This window comes from Ranitomeya imitator, chromosome 5, assembly GCF_032444005.1.
Source record: "Ranitomeya imitator isolate aRanImi1 chromosome 5, aRanImi1.pri, whole genome shotgun sequence".
Taxonomy (NCBI): Eukaryota; Metazoa; Chordata; class Amphibia; order Anura; family Dendrobatidae; genus Ranitomeya; species Ranitomeya imitator.
The window spans coordinates 628,934,715-628,953,962 of record NC_091286.1 but is presented as its reverse complement, the minus strand read 5'-3'; the positions used below and the strand labels follow the sequence as shown (position 1 = coordinate 628,953,962).

At 41.6% G+C, this 19,248-nt stretch overlaps 1 long non-coding RNA gene across 1 annotated transcript; it reads left to right on the top strand.

Moving 5' to 3' along the window:
• The first annotated feature begins 14,474 nt into the window (after positions 1-14,474).
• Positions 14,475-16,518, top strand: LOC138680935 (uncharacterized). Its single transcript, XR_011321843.1, has 3 exons — positions 14,475-14,529; positions 15,788-15,939; positions 16,233-16,518. It is a non-coding gene; the product is annotated as an uncharacterized lncRNA (long non-coding RNA).
• Positions 16,519-19,248: the final 2,730 nt, after the last annotated feature.

Genomic DNA, 19,248 nt, shown 5'->3' with positions numbered 1-19,248 from the left:
ACCAACTCAGAGGAGGAAGGTAACTTAGGCAAGGGTACCAGATGAACCATCTTAGAAAAGCGGTCACACACAACCCAGATGACGGACATTTTTTGAGAGACAGGGAGATCCGAAATAAAGTCCATGGAAATGTGCGTCCAAGGCCTCTTCGGGATAGGCAAAGGTGACAACAATCCACTGGCCCGAGAACAGCAAGGCTTAGCCCGAGCGCAAACTTCACAAGACTGCACAAAAGAACGCACATCCCTCGACAAGGAAGGCCACCAAAAAGACCTGGCCACCAAGTCTCTAGTACCAAATATTCCAGGATGACCTGCCAACGCAGAAGAATGGACCTCGGAGATGACTCTACTGGTCCAATTATCCGGAACAAACAGTCTTTCAGGCGGACAACGATCAGGTTTATCCGCCTGAAACTCCTGCAAAGCACGTCGCAAGTCTGGGGAGACAGCCGACAAAATCACCCCATCCCTAAGGATACCAGTGGGCTCAGAATTTCCAGGGGAGTCAGGCACAAAACTCCTAGAAAGAGCATCCGCCTTCACATTCTTTGAACCTGGCAGGTATGAAACCACAAAATCGAAACGGGAGAAAAACAGTGACCCAACGAGCCTGTCTAGGATTCAGACGCTTGGCAGACTCAAGGTAAATCAGATTTTTGTGATCAGTCAAGACCACCACACGATGTCTAGCACCCTCAAGCCAATGACGCCACTCCTCAAATGCCCACTTCATGGCCAAAAGCTCCCGATTACCAACATCACAATTCCGCTCAGTGGGCGAAAACTTTCTAGAAAAGAACGCACATGACTTCATCACTGAGCAATCGGAGCTTCTCTGTGACAAAACCGCCCCCGCTCCAATCTCGGAAGCATCAACCTCAACCTGAAAAGGAAGCGAAACATCTGGCTGACGCAACAAAGGAGCAGAAGAAAACCGGCGCTTAAGTTCCTGAAAGGCCTCCACAGCCGCAGGAGACCAATCAGCAACATCAGCACCCTTCTTAGTCAAATCCGTCACAGGCTTAACAACACTAGAAAAATTAGTTATGAAACGACGATAAAAATTAGCAAAGCCCAAGAACTTCTGTAGACTCTTAAGAGATGTAGGCTGCGTCCAGTCACAAATAGCCTGAACCTTGACGGGATCCATCTCAATAGTAGAAGGGGAAAAAATATACCCCAAAAAAGAAATCTTCTGGACTCCAAAGAGACACTTTGAACCTTTTACAAACAAAGAATTGGCCCGCAGGACCTGAAACACCTTCCTGACCTGCTGAACATGGGACTCCCAGTCATCCGAAAAAACCAAAACATCATCCAAATACACAATCATAAATTTATCCAGATATTCACGGAAAATATCGTGCATAAAGGACTGGAAGACAGAAGGAGCATTAGAAAGTCCAAAAGGCATCACCAAATACTCAAAATGGCCCTCAGGCGTATTAAATGCGGTTTTCCACTCATCACACTGCTTTATCCGCACAAGATTATACGCACCCCGAAGATCAATCTTAGTGAACCATTTAGCCCCCTTAATGCGAGCGAACAAATCAGTCAACAATGGCAAAGGATACTGATATTTAACTGTAATCTTATTCAAAAGACGGTAATCTATACAAGGCCTCAAGGAACCATCTTTTTTGGCCACAAAAAAAAACCTGCTCCCAAAGGGGACGAAGATGGACGGATATGTCCCTTTTCCAAGGACTCCTTAACATAATCCCACATAGCAGTATGCTCTGGCACTGACAGATTGAACAAACGACCTTTAGGAAATTTACTGCCAGGAATCAAATCTATAGCACAATCGCAATCCCTGTGAGGAGGAAGCGAATTGAGCTTAGGCTCCTCAAAAACATCCCGATAATCAGACAAAAATACCGGAACCTCAGAAGGAGTAGATGAAGCGATAGAAATCGGAGGTGCATCATCATGAACCCCCTGACATCCCCAGCTTAACACAGACATCGTTTTCCAGTCCAAGACTGGGTTATGAGTTTGTAACCATGGCAGACCAAGCACTAAGACATCATGTAAATTATACAGTACCAGGAAGCGAATCACCTCCTGATGAACGGGAGTCATACGCATGGTCACTTGTGTCCAGTACTGAGGTTTATTCATAGCCAAAGGTGTAGAGTCAATTCCTTTCAAAGGAATAGGGACTTCCAGAGGCTCCAGACTAAACCCACAGCGGTTGGCAAATGACCAATCCATAAGACTCAGGGCAGCGCCTGAATCCAAATAGGCATCGACGGAAATGGCTGATAATGAACAAATCAGAGTCACAGACAGAATGAACTTAGACTGTAAAGTACTAATGGCAACAGACTTATCAACCTTTTTTGTGCGTTTAGAGCATGCTGATATAACATGAGCTGAATCACCACAATAAAAACACAACCCATTTTTCCGCCTATAGTTTTGCCGTTCACTTCTGGACTGAATTCTATCACATTGCATTGTCTTAGGTGCCTGTTCAGAAGACACCGCCAAATGGTGCACAGGTTTGCGCTCCCGTAAACGCCGATCAATCTGAATAGCCATAGTCATAGACTCATTCAGACCTGTAGGCGCAGGGAACCCCACCATGACATCTTTAATGGCCTCAGAAAGGCCATCTCTGAATCTTGCAGCCAGGGCGCACTCATTCCACTGAGTAAGCATCGACCATTTCCGAAATTTCTGACAATATATTTCTGCTTCATCTTGCCCCTGAGAGAGAGCCAATAAAGCTTTTTCAGCCTGAATCTCTAGGTTAGGTTCCTCATAGAGCAAACCCAATGCCAGAAAAAACGCATCCACATTGAGCAATGCAGGATCCCCTGGTGCCAATGCAAATGCCCAATTCTGAGGGTCACCCCGCAGGAAAGATATAACAATCTTGACTTGCTGAGCAGGGTCTCCAGAAGAGCGAGATTTCAAAGAAAGAAACAACTTGCAATTGTTCCTAAAATTCAGAAAACTATATCTATCTCCAGAAAAAAACTCTGGGATAGGAATTCTAGGTTCAGACATAGGAGCATGTACAACAAAATCTTGTATATTTTGAACCTTACCAGCAAGATTATTCAGGCTGGAAGCCAAACTCTGGACGTCCATGATAAACAGCTGAGGTCAGAGCCTTTCAAGGATTAAGAGGAGGTAAGACGCAGCCAGGCTGCAATTAAGGCTATGCAGCAAACTCTGAGGGGGAAAAAAAAAAAAAAAAAACTTCCTCAGACTACTTTTCCTCCTACTTCAGCCAATACGATTACCACTTTTTGGCCGGCTAAACTGTCATGATCCCAATGGCAGGGGATCACAAAAGGACAAGCACAAAAAACAAAACAAGCTCTAGGGTGATGGAAACTGAGCTGACCGCGATCCTGAACCTCAACACACAACTAGCTGTAGCCGGGGAACGTGCCTACGATGATTCCTAGACATCTCGCGCCAGCCGAAGAACTAACTTTCCCTATTAGAAGAAACACAGACCTCTCTTGCCTCCAGAGAAACACCCCACAGAAATAGCAGCCCCCCACATGTAATGACGGTGAAATGAGAGGAAAGCACATACGTAGTTATGAAAACAGATTCAGCAAAATGAGGCCCGCTAAAGCTAGATAGCAGAGGGTACAAAAGTGAACTACGCGGTCAGCGAAAAACCCTACAAAAAAATCATCCTGAAATTACTTGAACTCATGTTCCAACTCATGGAACATGAGGAGTAATATCAGCCCACTAGAGCAACCAGCAAAAAGGAATCACATATCTGCATGCTGGACTAAGACAAAAATTAAGCAAAACGTGGAACAGGAAAATCAAAAACTTAGCTTGTCCTGAAGAATACAGAAGCGGGAAGCAGAGGTAACAAGACACACTGATTACATTGATAGCCGGCGAGGAAATGACAAGAAAGCCAGGTTAAATAGGAAACTCCCATATCCTGATAGAACAGGTGGACACCAGAGACCGCAGAGAACACAAGTCACCCAGTACCATCTGTAACCACCAGAGGGAGCCCAAAAACAGAATCCACAACAGCCTAGTGTCAGTGGCTAAAAATGTCAGAAACCGCTATTGTAAAATCCACGTTCTTTTTTTACATATTTAATTACTACCAATTATAGCCACTTTTATACAAAACTTTAAAAACCGGTAACTTCGCTTTCTGCTTTGCCGATAAGTATAAGATTAATAAGATATTGCTGCTTGAAGATTTGTATTAGAAAATATCTGTATTGATTGACTGCATGGAGTAACATATTCAGGTTTTGTCGTGCCATCGATCATTTCCTACTAAGAAAACGATGAAGAAGAAGAAAGCTGTGCTTTACACATAAAATATATCAAGCTTAACACTCAATGCGGAGCTGGTTTTGATTAAATAGAGCCAAATACAAAGACACGGTTAGTTACTCTTTTGGGGGGGTAATTAATATTTTGATGGAACTTTTTTGTTGAGACACGTAATTTGAACTCAATTGGGCAACGCTTTTTTAAAATTTGTATCTTATATCTACATTGAACAAACATAAAATTTAAACCACCTGTATAATATCGTGTAGGTCTCACTGAGCCTCGAAAAAAAGGTATCAGCTTTGACTCCACAAGATCTCTGAAGGTGTCCTATGGAATCTGATGCCAAGATGTTAACAGCTTTAACCACTTAACGACCAGAGGTATTTTTGGTATTGCATTTTCATTTTTAGCTTCCCTTGTTCCTAGAGCCGTAACTTCTTTTTTAATCTTTTAGTCTAAATGGCCGTGCGAGCGCATGTTTTTTTGCGGGACGAGTCGTACTTTTGAAAGACACCATTTGTTTTACCATATTGTGTACTAGAAAACAGGAAGAAGTTTCCAAGTGCGGTGAAAATTCAAAAATTGCAAAAAAAGTGCAATCCCACACTTGTTTTATGTTTTGCTAATCTACTAGGTTGACTAAATGCTAAAACTGACTAAAACGTAATTCTGGTGTTTTGACTTTTTTTCTCATTGTGCCGTTTACCGATCAGGTTAATACTTTCTTTTATTGATAGATCAGACGATTCTGAACGCGGCGACACCAAATATGTGTATGTTTGATTTTATTGTTATTGTTTTATTTTGAATGGGGTGAAAGGGAGGTGATTTGAACTTTTATTTATTTATTTTTTTATATATTTTTAAAAAACATTTTTTTTACTTTTGGCATGTTTCAATAGTCTCCATGGGAGACTAGAAGCTGCCATAACCTGATCGGCTCTGCTACATACATGCGATGATCAGTTTGCCTGTATGTAGCTGAATTACTCACTTGCTATCACTGGGCAGCGCACACAGCAAGCTGGCAGTGACCACCATAGAGGTCTCCAGGAGACCTCTGGTTATCATGCCAACCCATCGGTGACCCACGATCAGCTTTATTATACAATACAACCTGTGTTTTATCAGCAGGAGATTATCATTACAGGACTAGATGATTCCTGCTTCCTGGTCAACTGCTTTGTGTGCCCCCCCTTCCCCCACTCATTTCTGTCAATGTACCACGTGCACAGAAAAGCTTTAAATCAGACCTGGGGACGGGTTATGCAGGGCTCAGCATTCTGAGCAATGTTAGGTCTGCAGCAGAAGAAACTGTGATTTTATCGAAATTATAGTATGAAGACCAGCAAGTGACACAAAGCTGGAATCAGTGTTTCAACAACTACATCATGCAGCTCTCAAATTACAAGCCAAAAGCTTGGTCACAGAGGACAGATTTCCTTTAAAGAGGTTGTCTAGGAATTTAACATTACTGTCTGATTTGTGTGGGTGTAACACACAGTAACCCTGCTCATAAGCTCTTCTCGGTGTCAACGAGGGTCAGATGCACAGTACATAGTTGCAGCCACTATTCCATCGATGGAGCTGTGCTGTGCAGCTCTGAAAGTGAGCAGTTCTGGATTCTGCCGACACCTAGGGCTGCTGATCGGCAGGAATGTTGGGTGTCGCACCCCCACTGATCAGATATTGATGACCCTGTTCTAAGAATAGACCATTAATGTTAAGGCCCCTTCACATTAAGCGACGCTGCAGCGATACCGACAACGATCCGGATCGCTGCAGCGTCGCTGTTTGGTCGCTGGAGAGCTGTCACACAGACCGCTCTCCAGCGACCAACGATGCTGGTAACCAGGGTAAACATCGGGTAACTAAGCGCAGGGCCGCGCTTAGTAACCCGATGTTTACCCTGGATACCATGCTAAAAGTTAAAAAAAACAAACACTAGATACTTACCTACCGCTGTCTGTCCTCCAGCGCTGCGCTCTGCTTCTCTGCTCTCCTCCTGTACTGTCTGTGAGCCGGAAAGCAGAGCGGTGACGTCACCGCTCTGCTTTCCGGCTCACAGACAGTACAGGAGGAGTGCAGAGCACAGCGCTGGAGGACAGACAGCGTTAGGTAAGTATGTAGTGTTTTTTTTTTTTAACTTTTAGCATGGTATCCAGGGTAAACATCGGGTTACTAAGCGCGGCCCTGCGCTTAGTTACCCGATGTTTACCATGGTTACCAGTGAAGACATCGCTGGATCGGTGTCACACACGCCGATCCAGCGATGTCTCCAGGGAGTCCAGCGACGAAATAAAGTTCTGGACTTTATTCAGCGACCAACGATTTCCCAGCAGGGGCCTGATCGTTGGTCGCTGTCACACATAACGATTTCATTAACGATATCGTTGCTACGTCACAAATAGCAACGATATCGTTAACAATATCGTTATGTGTGAAGGTACCTTTAGAGACTGTGACAATCCCTTTAAGTTGCGCAAGTTGTGAGGTGCTTCCTCATGGATCAGACTTAGGCCTCTTTCACACTTCCGTCTTCTGGTATCAGTCACAATCCGTCGGCTCGCAAGAGCAACGGATCCGTCAAAAATAGTGAAAAATGGGAACAACGGATCCACATCTAATATAAAAAAATAGAAAAATAATGGTACTTACTGTAGGCTGACCACCAGGGAGGTGCTGGGAGGACCTTGACAGCAATGGCCAGAATGTGCAGCAGACTAGAAAAAAAAACATTATGTTGGGTGTAGGCATATGATCTGTGTGTAGTGTGATGTATGATGATCTGTTTTTTATGTGTTGGGTGCACTGTGATGTCTGTAGGCACTGTTTCTGCAAAACTTACACTCTGCAAGGCCACTCCGGGCATTTCCCCACCCACCCGGTCTCCTCCTGGAAGGCCCTCTGCTGCTTCAGCTTCCTGTGAAAACATAATTAATGCCTATAGTGTTAACCAAAATTTTACCAAAAAAACAAAAAGAAAAAAATAATTTTTTAATTACCTAATTTCGCTGACACTATGAGGGAGGGCTCCCAGAAGAAGGCATAATGGCTGTTTTGTATCTGCAAGTATAAAGACACTTGTTAGCAACTATACAAATTATATGTAAAGCTTTGTGTCCTTTATACTTACATCAGGAGATTTGATGCTGGCCTGGTCCCTTCTGGCTGGCCTGGTTCCTCTTTGGATCTGAAAGTAGAAAAACACTTATTAGCTATTCTAAAATTATGTGTAGGCAGCTGAATTAGAAAATAAATCGTTGCTTCAGAGCTGGTATGATTTCAAAATACCCCCCCCCCCCTAAAATCTCCCCCGTAGGCCCCCCACACAAAAAAAAAAAATGCTCAGTAATTTAATAGGTTTATAATCCACCCCACTCAAATTTTATATCTGAGCAATATGCAAGCGGGCAAACTGTCAACCTTCTGTAACCCCAAAAAATCAACCAAGGCACACAAGTCTGACCTTGATATCCTCCTTCCGTAATGTGCTTGATGCGCAAGCTGGCAAACCGTTCGGCCGGGGTCACACCTAACGTATAAAAATACGGTCCATTTTTTTACAGCCAAGATACGGAGAAAAGTTCCTGAACAGTGATCCGTATTCAATGCGAGGATGCGATTTTTTTTCTCCGTGTGTCATCTGTATGGCATCCGTACGGCGAGATTTTCATGCCGGCTTGCAAAATGGACATAGAATGGGCTCAAATATTCGTGAAAACATTTATATATATATATATATATATATATATGTCAGTGAGACACATATATATATATATTAATATTTCATACAGCGCTAGATAGCATAAAAGCCGGTAATTCAATTGTGCTATCTCCTTATCAAACCCGACAGGATATGAGACATGGTTTACATACAGTAATCCATTTGATATCTGTTATATTTTTACATATTCCTCACTAATAATGTTAGAAGTGTGTGCAAAATGTGGGGGCTCTAGGTGTTAAAATAAAGGGTTAAATCATGGAAAAAACTGGAATGGGCTCCCGCGCAATTTTCTCTGCCAGAGTGGGAAAGCCAGTGACTGAGGACAAATATTAATAGCCTAGAGATGGACCACGGTTATGGCCCCCCCCCGGCTAAAAACATCTGCCCCCAGCCACCCCAGAAAGGGCACATCTGTAAGATGCGCCTATTCTGGCAATTAGCCTCTCTCTTCCCACTTTCAAGTAGCGGTGGGATATGGGGTAATAAGGGGTTAATGTCACCTTGCTAATGTAAGGTGTCATTATGGCTGGTTAATAATGGAGAGATGTCAATAAGACACCTATCCATTATTAATCCAATAGTAACAAAGAGTTAAAAATACACACACATTATGAATAAAGTATTTTAATGAAATAAATAAACACATAGGGTTTTAATATCTTTATTGTACGCTCAATCCAACTGATGACCCTCGTTCTTCTGAAAAAAAAGGAAAATTAAAAAACAACAATTTCCCACACTTTTCCGCCATACAGTCCCACGATGTAAATCCATCCATTCCCGCTCATTCATCTCGTTTTCCCCCTCACACCTGTCGTTTTGACCTGACACCTGTCATTTTCTGATCACTCCACTATTTTCCCCTCACTCCTCTCTTTATCCACTCGCACCTCTTCATTTTCACCTCACACCTCTCATTTTCCCCTCACGCCACTATTTTCCCCTCACTCTACTATGTTCCCCTTACTCCTCTCATTTTCCCCTTACTGCTCTCATTTTCCCCTCACTCCTCTCATTTTCCCCTCACTCCTCTCTTCCCCTCACACGTTCACTGCAACTTCCTGTTATGAGCACAGTGGTGTAATCCATGAGGCTACTTCCTATCTCTTGATGTCATGCCTCACAGGAGTAACTCCATTCTAGACACGACGGAGCTAGATGTGGCCTGTGCCTGCCGCGCACTGATGCTCTGAAAGTGGTGGCCCTGATTGTAGCTTGCAGCAGCTGGAACGTTGCAGCTGGTGAGTTTTGCAGAGTTGCTTTCAAGGTGAATGTGTCTTCGCCTGTGTGTGCTATCAATGTGGGCCATGTGGACGGGGCTTTGCGCGTGGAGTGAGTGTGGCTATGCTGAGTGGGCGTGGCTTGATACATACATACACACATATATATGTGTATATTCCTATTACTCACCCTCGGACGCACCCTGCTTCTTTCCGGCAGCCTTCCTTCCTAAGAATCAGCGCTTGCAGGACCTTGCGGGACGTCGCGGTGACGTCGCGGCTTGTGATTGGTCGCGCGAGTGGTCACATGGGCGGCCGCGCGACCAATCACAAGCCGCGACGTCACCGCGACGTCACCGCAAGGTCCTGCAAGCGCTGATTCGAAGGAAGGAAGGTTCCCGGTTAGTACCAGGGCGCGTCAGAGGGTGAGTATAGCGATATTTTTTATTTTAATTCTTTATTTTACACTTAAATATGGATTCTGATACCGATTTCCGATATTGCAAACATATCAGAACTCGGGATCGGAATTCCGATACCAGATTCAGAAGATCGACGACTTCATGGCCGACCCCACACAGGGGTCGGGTCGGGTTTCATGAAACCCGACTTTGCCAAAAGTCGGCGACTTCTGAAAGTGGCCGACCCGTTTCGCTCAACCCTACTGTCCATTATTACTTAGAATTCTTTTTTGTTATGTATAGCTTTTCGCTATTTTATAGAATTCCTTCTTACTATGTATAGCGCTGTCCGTTATTACATAGAATTTCTTATTATGTGTAGCACTGTCCCATACTACATAGAATCCCCTCTTATTATGTATAGCTCTGTCCATTATTTCATAGAATTCCTTCTTATTATGTATAGCTCTGTCCGTTATTACATAGAATTCCTTCTTATTATGTATAGCGCTGTCCCTTATCACATAGCATCCCTTCTCATTATGTATAGCACTGTCCGTTTTGCATAGCTTCCCTTCATATTATGTAAAGCTCTGTCCCTTATTATAAAGTATCCATTCTTGTTATACATAGTGTTGTCTGTCCATTAGTACATAGAATTTTTTTTATTGTATAGCGCTGTCCCATATTACATAGCATACCTTCTTATTATGTATAGTGTTCTCTCTTATTACACATAATTCCTTCTTGTTGTTTATAGTTCCTTCACTTTTTGCATAGTATCTTTTATTGCTTTTGTATAGCACTGCACATAAGGATAAAAATTGACGCTAGTTACCCTTAATCCACCCCTGTGTTTAGTCTGTACAATGTTTAGGTTGGTGGTACGTATCAAAGTAACATCTCTCTCCTCTCTCTCATTCTCTCTCTCTCATTCTCTCTCTCGCTCTCTCCTCTGTCTATCTCTCTCACTCCTCTGTTCCTCTCCATTTCCTTCTTTATCTATATTCGGTGACACACATGCATGTCATTTACACCGACAAAATGAAAACCTGATGCTTAAAACCAGGCCACTTTCTGCATTTGCTTCATGGTTAATTTCTGATTCCAATTTGAATTGAATTTTTCTTTCTCTTTGTGTCTCTTGTCTTCGTGCTCTGACTTTCTCTCACCTTTTCTTTCTCCCTCTTTTTCACTCTCCTCTCTCCTCAGTGACACATATGCACCCAGTCATTTACGCGGACAAAAAAGAAAATGTGCCACAAACCAGGCTACCGTCTCCTACTCCTTTATGGTTAATTTATAATTCCAATGTGATAGAGGACAGAGGTCAGCATGAGCACAGCATAGCAAGCATTACATTTTCAGCAAATTGTGCTAGAATTTATTACCAGACCTTTCGTGTACAGCTCGATTCACATTAATACAGTGATCTCCATTGACCAGCGTGTCATGGATTCTGTGAGAATCCACAAAAAAATATTTTTCGATGGAAACCTTAGGCAGAGCTCCGTCAGAAGCATTCACTTAGAAGACGTGACAGAAGACACGGTCTGACCAGGGACGTACATAGAAATCATTGGGCCCCACAGCATAAGTCCTAATTATGCCCCCACCAGCAAAAAAAAAAGAGCAGAGTCACAGAAAAGCATATCTCACAACCTTGCAGGCCTTACAGTGCAATTTTGGTAATATTAACCCCTTTACCCCCAAGGGTGGTTTGCACGATAATGACCAGGCCAATTTTTACAATTCTGACCACTGTCCCTTTATGAGGTTATAACTCTGGAACGCTTCAACGGATCCCGGTGATTCTGACACTGTTTTCTCAGGACATATTGTATTCATGTTATTGGTAAAATTTTCTTACATTACTTGAGTTTATTTGTGTAAAAAATGGAAATTTGGCAAAAATTTTGAAAATGTCACAATTTTCCGACATTGAATGTTCATGCCCTTAAATCACAGAGATATGTCACACAAAAATACTTAATAAGTAACATTTCCCACATGCCTACTTTACATCAGCACAATTTTTGAACCAAAATTTTTTTTTAGGGAGTTATAAGGGTTAAAAGTTGACAAGCAATTTCTTATTATTACAACACCATTTTTTTAGGGGCCACATAACATTTGAAGTCACTTTGAGGGGTCTACATGATAGAAAATACCCAAGTGTGACACCATTCTAAAAACTGCACCCATCAAAGTGCTCAAAAGCACATTCAAGAAGTTTATTGACCCTTCATGTGTTTCACAGAAATTTTTGGAATATTTAAAAGAAAATGAACATTTAACTTTTTTTCACAAAAAATTTGCTTCAGATCCAATTTGTTTTATTTTATAAAGGATAACAGGAGAAATTGGACCCCGAAAGTTGTTGTACAATTTGTCCTGAGTACGTTGATAACCCATATCCATGGAGGTAAGCCATTGTTTGGGTGCATGGCAGAGCTTGGAAGGGAAGGAGCGCCATTTGACTTTTCAATGCAAAATTGGCTGCAATTGAGATAGGACGCCATGTCTCGTTTGGAGAGCCCCTGATGTGCCTAAACAGTGGAAACCCCCCCAAAGTGACACTATTTTGGAAAGTAGACCCTTAAGGAACTTATCTAGATATGTGTGGTGAGCACTTTGAACCCCCAAGTGCTTCACAGAAGTTTATAATGTAGAGCCGTGAAAATAAAAAAACTTTTTTTCCACAAAAATTATATTTTAGCCCCCAGTTTTGTATTTTCCAACTGTAACAGGAGAAACTGGACCCCAAAAGTTGTTGTCCAATTTGTCCTGAGTACAATGATACCCCATATGTGGTTGAAAATTATTGTTTGGGAGCATGACAGAGCTCGGAAAGCAAGAAGTGGCGTTTGGAATGCAGACATTGATGGAATGGTCTGCGGGCATCACATTGCGTTTGCAGAGCCCCTAATGTACCTAAACAGTAGAAACCCCACACATGTGACCCCATATTGGAAACTAGACCCCCCAAGGAACATGTCTAGATGTGTTGTGAGAACTTTGAACCCCCAAGTGTTTCACTAAAGTTTATAACGCAGAGCCGTGAAAATAAAAAAAATCCTTTTTTTTCCACAAAAATGATTTTTTAGCCCCCAGTTTAGTATTTTCTCAAGGGTAACCGGAGAAATTAGACCCCAAAAGTTGTTGCCAATTTGTTCGGAGTATGCTGATACCCCATATGTGGGGGTAAACCACTGTCTGGGCGCACGGGAGAGCTCCGAAGGGAAGGAGCGCCGTTTTACTTTTTCAGCGCAGAATTGGATGGAATTGAGATCATATGTCATGTTGCATTTGCAGAGCCCCTGGTGTGCCTAAACAGTGGAAACCTCCCAATTCTAATGCCAACCCTAACCCCAACACACCCTTAACCCTAACCCCAACCCTAACCACACCCCTAACCCAAACACACCCCTAACCCTAATCCCAACCCCAACACACTCCTAACCCTAATCCCAACCCTAACCATACCCCTACCCCTGACACACCTCTAACTCAACTGTAAACGTAATCCAAACCCTAACCCCAACCCTAAATTTAGCCCCAACCCTAACTTTAGCATCAACCCTAACCCTACCCCTAATGGGAAAATGGAAATAAATACTTTCCTTTTAATTTTATTATTTTTCCTGACTAAGGCGGTGATAAAGGGGGTTTGAGTTACTATTTATAGCGGGCTTTTATAGCAGGTTTTTATGTTTGGCAGCTGTCACACACTAAAAGATGCTTTTTATTGCAAAAATCTTTTTTTTTAATTACCACATTCTGAGAGCTATAATTTTTCCATATTTTGGTCCACAGAGTCATGTGAGGTCTTGTTTTTTGCGGGACGAGATGACATTTTTATTGGTACCATTTTCGGCACACGACTTTTTTGATCGCTTTTTATTCGATTTTTGTTAGGTAGAATGAACAAAAACCAGCAATTTGTTAATTTCTTTTGGTGGGGCGTTTATGCCATTCCGAGTTTGGTAAAATTGATAAAGCAGTTTTATTCTTCGGGTGGGTCAGTGCGATTACAACGATACCTCATTTATATCTTTTTTATGTTTGGGCACTTTTATACAATAAAAACTATTTTATAGAAAAAATAATTATTTTTGCATCGCTTTATTCTGAGGGCTATAACTTTTTCATTTTTTTGCTGATAATGTTGTATGGTGACTTTTTTTTTGCGGGACAAGATGACATTTTTGGCGGTGCCATGTTTATTTATATCCATGTTTTTGATCGTGTGTTATTCCACTTTTTGTTTGGCGGTATGATGATAAAGCATTGTTTTTTGCCTCGTTTTTTATTTTATTTTTTACGATGTTGACTGAAGGGGTTAACTAGTGGGACAGTTTTATAGGTCGGGTCGTATGTGTACTTTTATTGTTTTTTTTTTGTTTACATAAAGAAATGTAGTTATTGGAACAATTTTTTTTTATTTATTTTATTATTTATGATTTTATTTTTTTTTTACACATGTAAATATTTTTTCTTTTAACTTTTTTATTTTGTCCCAGGGTGGGACATCATGGTATAGTGTCAGATCGCTGATCTGACACTTTGCACAGCGCTGTGTCAGATCAGCGATCTGACAGGCAGTGCTGCAGGCTTACAAGCCACCTCCCTGCAGGACCCGGAAGGCTCTCACACCCATGTTGGATCCGGGGCCTGCAGGGAGGAGGACGGAGGAGACACTCAGAACAACGCGATCACATTAGCCCTCCAAACAGTATAATGCCCACACAAAAGCCAAACAACACTCCATGATGCAGATACAATGGACAGTGTGATTCCCGGAAGGGGAGGGCCTGGTCAAAGTGCTAACAATGGGCTTCCCTGACTCACAGGTCCCATGGTGGCTGCGCAGTCTGCTGCTATTTGCGGTAAACCCCTGTGTTTGTTGCTCATCCTGGCAGTATTTGACTTTTTTGGACATGTACAGAAATAGGGTTATTGACTTTTTTGTGCATGTCTGAAAAATATTAAATATGGCTTGCCATATTCTTGTGTTTGAAAAAAAAGAATTATGGCCCGGATGGAGGCCACACTAACTCAAGCTATGTCGGGGCTTTATCTGCATTCCCTTTCGGAATACATTATTTGAGGGATTCTAACAAAAACCCAATGAAGTGCCCGATAGAGAGCATTGTATTCATGTGAATCTGTCCTAACAAATATAGTTTCCTTCTAATTCTGAAATGACTGAAATCAGTCCACGGGGTAATGGAGTTGTATTTCTTCATTATTGTTTATGCTTTACGTTTCCTAGAAAAATGGCTGCTTCTTTTCCTGCAGTATAGTAAAATGTTTCAATATCGTAAGCTGCAGTTTGTGAATGTTATTATCAATTTATATTCTGAGGACACATGAATTTTCCACTGAAGCAAAGTACGGGTGACTCATTCCTTTGTTTTAGCAACAGGCGCAGCACAAAGAGCAGATAAAATATGCAGAAAGGAAAGCAGGATAAAGACACGTGAATCACGCTGAATTATAAAAGAAGACGAAAAAGCCGCCTGGTTTTATCTCGCTGAAACTCTGCAAATCCACTGATGAATAAACGGGAGAAGACAATGCATTTTTCTATGAAATTACACTTTCGATAATCTGAATTGAACCATTTATTAATACTTCTTTTGCTTTCTGCCATAACACCAGCTGTTTTATGTCGGATTTTTTTGTTAATGATCCTTGTGGCTTCTCTGGATGTGGCAAACGACTGAGATTGCACATTATTACGGCGACAATTAATTTTATATCCTCATAGAACCTGTGATTCATATTACTTTTATACGTCTCGCTTAGCTCTTATAGTTGAATAATCATTATAAATTGTATTGAAACATTTTTGGAGCAAATTTATGGAAGACAAAATGTTTTGCTGGAATTTTTCTGGATTCAAAGTGACAGAATCGATACATGAATGCATAAGAGTTGAGTGCCAATGCTTTTTATTGGAAAAGTAACCTAAAAGCACACAAGGACTGACATATTGATCAGAGCAGATCCTGTACCACATCATCCTTGTATGGACTTATCAAGATATGTATTTGGAATAAAGCTTAAAGATTTTTCATTATTTTATTATTTAATGTTCCTGTACACCTCTTTTTTGATAACATATTGACGATCTATGTACAGGAGTTGTCATATCGTGGTGGTCCGATGCACAACACCCCTGAAAGGAGGAAGACTGGGCTGTGGGTACCTGCTTAACGGGTCTGGAAATGTTGAGGCTGCCTCCCCTGTTGCCAGGGGAAGAAATGAGGGACCGGACCAACCTCTTGACCCAGGTAGGAGGGGCACGATAAAGCAAAAGCATGCGCAGTGAGGGGAAGTTTGGCGTGTACCAGCAGTGTGCAGCAGGGTGAGCAGTGTGTTCTGTCCCCTGAGCACCGATGCTGCAGCCCATCGGGCTTGCCGGCTCACGCCGACTTCAGCGGCACCATAGGAGAAAGAGGCTCCGTGTGCTCTGTGCGCTTTGTGACTGTGAGTTCCACACACGTGCCTCATATTATATAGCACTGTGTACATACAATTGCTCATTTTGCCTTTCTACCCAGCTAATTCTTCTTTTTTCCATTAGGTCTATGACATCACGTGATTAGAATCATAGAATGTTAGAGTTCAAAAGGACCTCCTGGGTCATCTGGTCCAACCCCCTGCTCAAAGCAAGATTCACTAAATCATCCCAGACAAGTGTCTGTCCAGCCTCTGTTTGAAGACTTCCATTGAAGGAGAACTCACCACCTCTCGTGGCAGCCTGTTCCACTTATTGATCACCCTAACTGTCAAAAAGTTTTTTATAATATCTAATCTGTGTCTCCTCCCATTCAGTTTCATCCCATTGCTTCTTTGATTTTTCCTTATGCAAATGAGAATAAAGATGATCATTCTACAATGTGACAGCCCTTGATATATTTGTAGATCGCTATTAAGTCCCATCTCAGTCTTCTTTTTTGCAAGCTAAACATTCCCAAATCCTGTAACCGTTCCTCATAGGACATGGTTTGCAGACCAGTCACCATTTTGGTCGCTCTTCGCTGAACTTGTTGATGTCTTTTTTTTGCCCAAAAAACTGGACACAGTATTCTAAATGAGGTCTGACCATAGAGTAGAGGGCAATAATGACTTCACGTGATCTAGACTGTATACTTCTGTTAATACATCCCAGAATTGTATTTGCCCTTTTTGCTGCTGCATCACACTGTTGACTCATGTTCAGTCTGTGATCTATTAGTATACCCAAGTCTTTTTCACATGTGCTGTTGCTTAGCCTTATTCCTCCCATTCTGTATATGTTTTTTCATTTTTATTGCCCAAATGTAGTACTTTTTCCCTGTTAAAAATCATTTTGTTAGTTTCTGCCCACTGCTCCAGTTTATTTATATCTTTTTGAATCCTCTCTCTCTTCTCTAGTATTAGCTATCCCTCCTAGCTTTGTGTCATCAGCAAGTTTAATCTGTTTACTTTCAATTATTTCATATAAATCATTGATAAGGATGTTGAACAATATAGGGCCCAGGACAGAGCCCTGTGGTACCCCACTTGAGACATTCTTCCAACTGGATGTGCAGCCATCACTAAGGCAGTTATGAATCCACCTATAAGTTGCCTTGTCCATTCCATACTTAGTCATTTTTTCAATAAGGATTGCGTGAGATACTTTGTCAAATGCTTTGCTGAAGTCAAGATATACTATATCTACAGCATTTCCCTGATCCACCCAGTCAGTGATTCTGTCATAGAAGGAAACTAAGTTAGTCTGACCTGACTTATTAGTTACAAACCCATGCTGACTCTGTTTAATCACTTCATTCTTATCCAGGTACTTACATACATGTTGTTTAATAATTTGTTCAAACAGACTAGCTGAATCCTTCTAAGCTTTATGTATAACCAGGAGGTCTCTTTTCCCTGTTTGAGTCATGAGTCACTGCAAAAATACCTAGAGGGAAGGAGGACAGAGCTGCTGGGTCAAAAAGCATTAAAACTCTGCTTCCTATCTGCCCCAAAATCACATCAAATAAGCGTGAAAAGGCATAAAAGAAATGCAGCAAACACGCAATATTTAGGGTAGATTGTTATTGCACTGTGTGATGCGGACACTTGCAAGTGAAAAGCAGAAGAATAAATGCAGAATTTACGCGACTTGTGAACACAGCCTCTGCATTACAGTTTTGTTACATTTTTTTCTGGGTTTAAAAGAGAAAAAATATCAGTCATGCCATATTTTTTATGTAATTTACCGATCCTCATAAATAATCTGATCGCTGTGTTGTGAGGGTCGTTTCAATTACAGGGACACCAAATATGTCCGTATTATTTGCTGATTTATAAAATTGATTATTTTTAAAGAAAAAGAACCTTAATTTTATTTTCATTACCAAGTGTTTTTCATTATTATTTTATAGAATGAAAAAATCTCGTATTCTTCCTCTAGAATACAATTACATACATTGTACATAGCAGTGCATTTCTATCTGGATAATCTGCCTGTAGAGTCAGAGTCTGCAATACAGATCAATTACATAAAATTCTCCTGATTACATCATTGAAGCTTGTGGCTCAGTAGATTACGCACCTTCCTGTAATGTTAAGGCTGTTGGTTTTGAGACATGGGGAGACTCCCACAAGAAATACATTTGCTGTAATCGCTTAATATTTTTGCTACTTTTATGGGAACAAAAAAATCTTTTTCTTCACCTCAGTTCACAGGGACCATAGAAATACATAGTTATATAAACAATGTATTTCTATTGACATGTGTAACTGTTTCTGTGTTAACTGCCTGCAATACAGGTCAAGATTATCAAATTCTCACAACTACATAATTGTAAGCTGTAGATTCTTGATAGAGCAACAGCTTGCAAACATGGTGATGTGAGTTTGAGTCTTGGGGAGACCTGAACACAGTAGGGAGAAAAAGTGAATAATAAAATTTAATTTATGCACAGAGTAGTTCTGCCCCCGGAGGAAGAGTAGCTACAGAGCGATGAATACATTGGATAGAGTAAAGCGGTAAATATAGAAGCTGGGGCAAAAGCTCTCATGTGACGGGACAGTCCGCTGAATCCGGGATTGTTGGGAGCTATGGCACTCTCATCTTTTAGCCATACAGTACAGACCCCACATTACATGAGGCACTGTATAATGCCTTATTTACAACTTGGTGGTGCTTCCTAATCCTGTGTATGTCACCCTCAAGCCAGATGAAGGCAAGGACCCCACAAGATCTCTGAATTGTCCTGTGATGTCTGCACGGACAAGTGTGCAGCAAATCCTGTGCATTGCTTTCTGCGGCCTCCATGGATCAGGCATTTGATCAGATTTCTACAATGTTTTTTATTTTAATTAAAATTTGTGGGAGCATCATAAAGTATGGTGGCATTGTGGGGCCATCATGAAGTATTGGGGCATCATTAAGTGTGGCAACATCATATCATTGTGGGGGCATCAAAGAATGGGGGCCCATCATATATTGTAGGGACTACTGTAAAAAATACCTCACTATGTCTAGGGGAGCTGTGGAATCATTATTCTGTGTATAGGAAAGCTGTGGGCCCATGCTACTGTGTATAGGGAAGCTGTGGGCATACAAT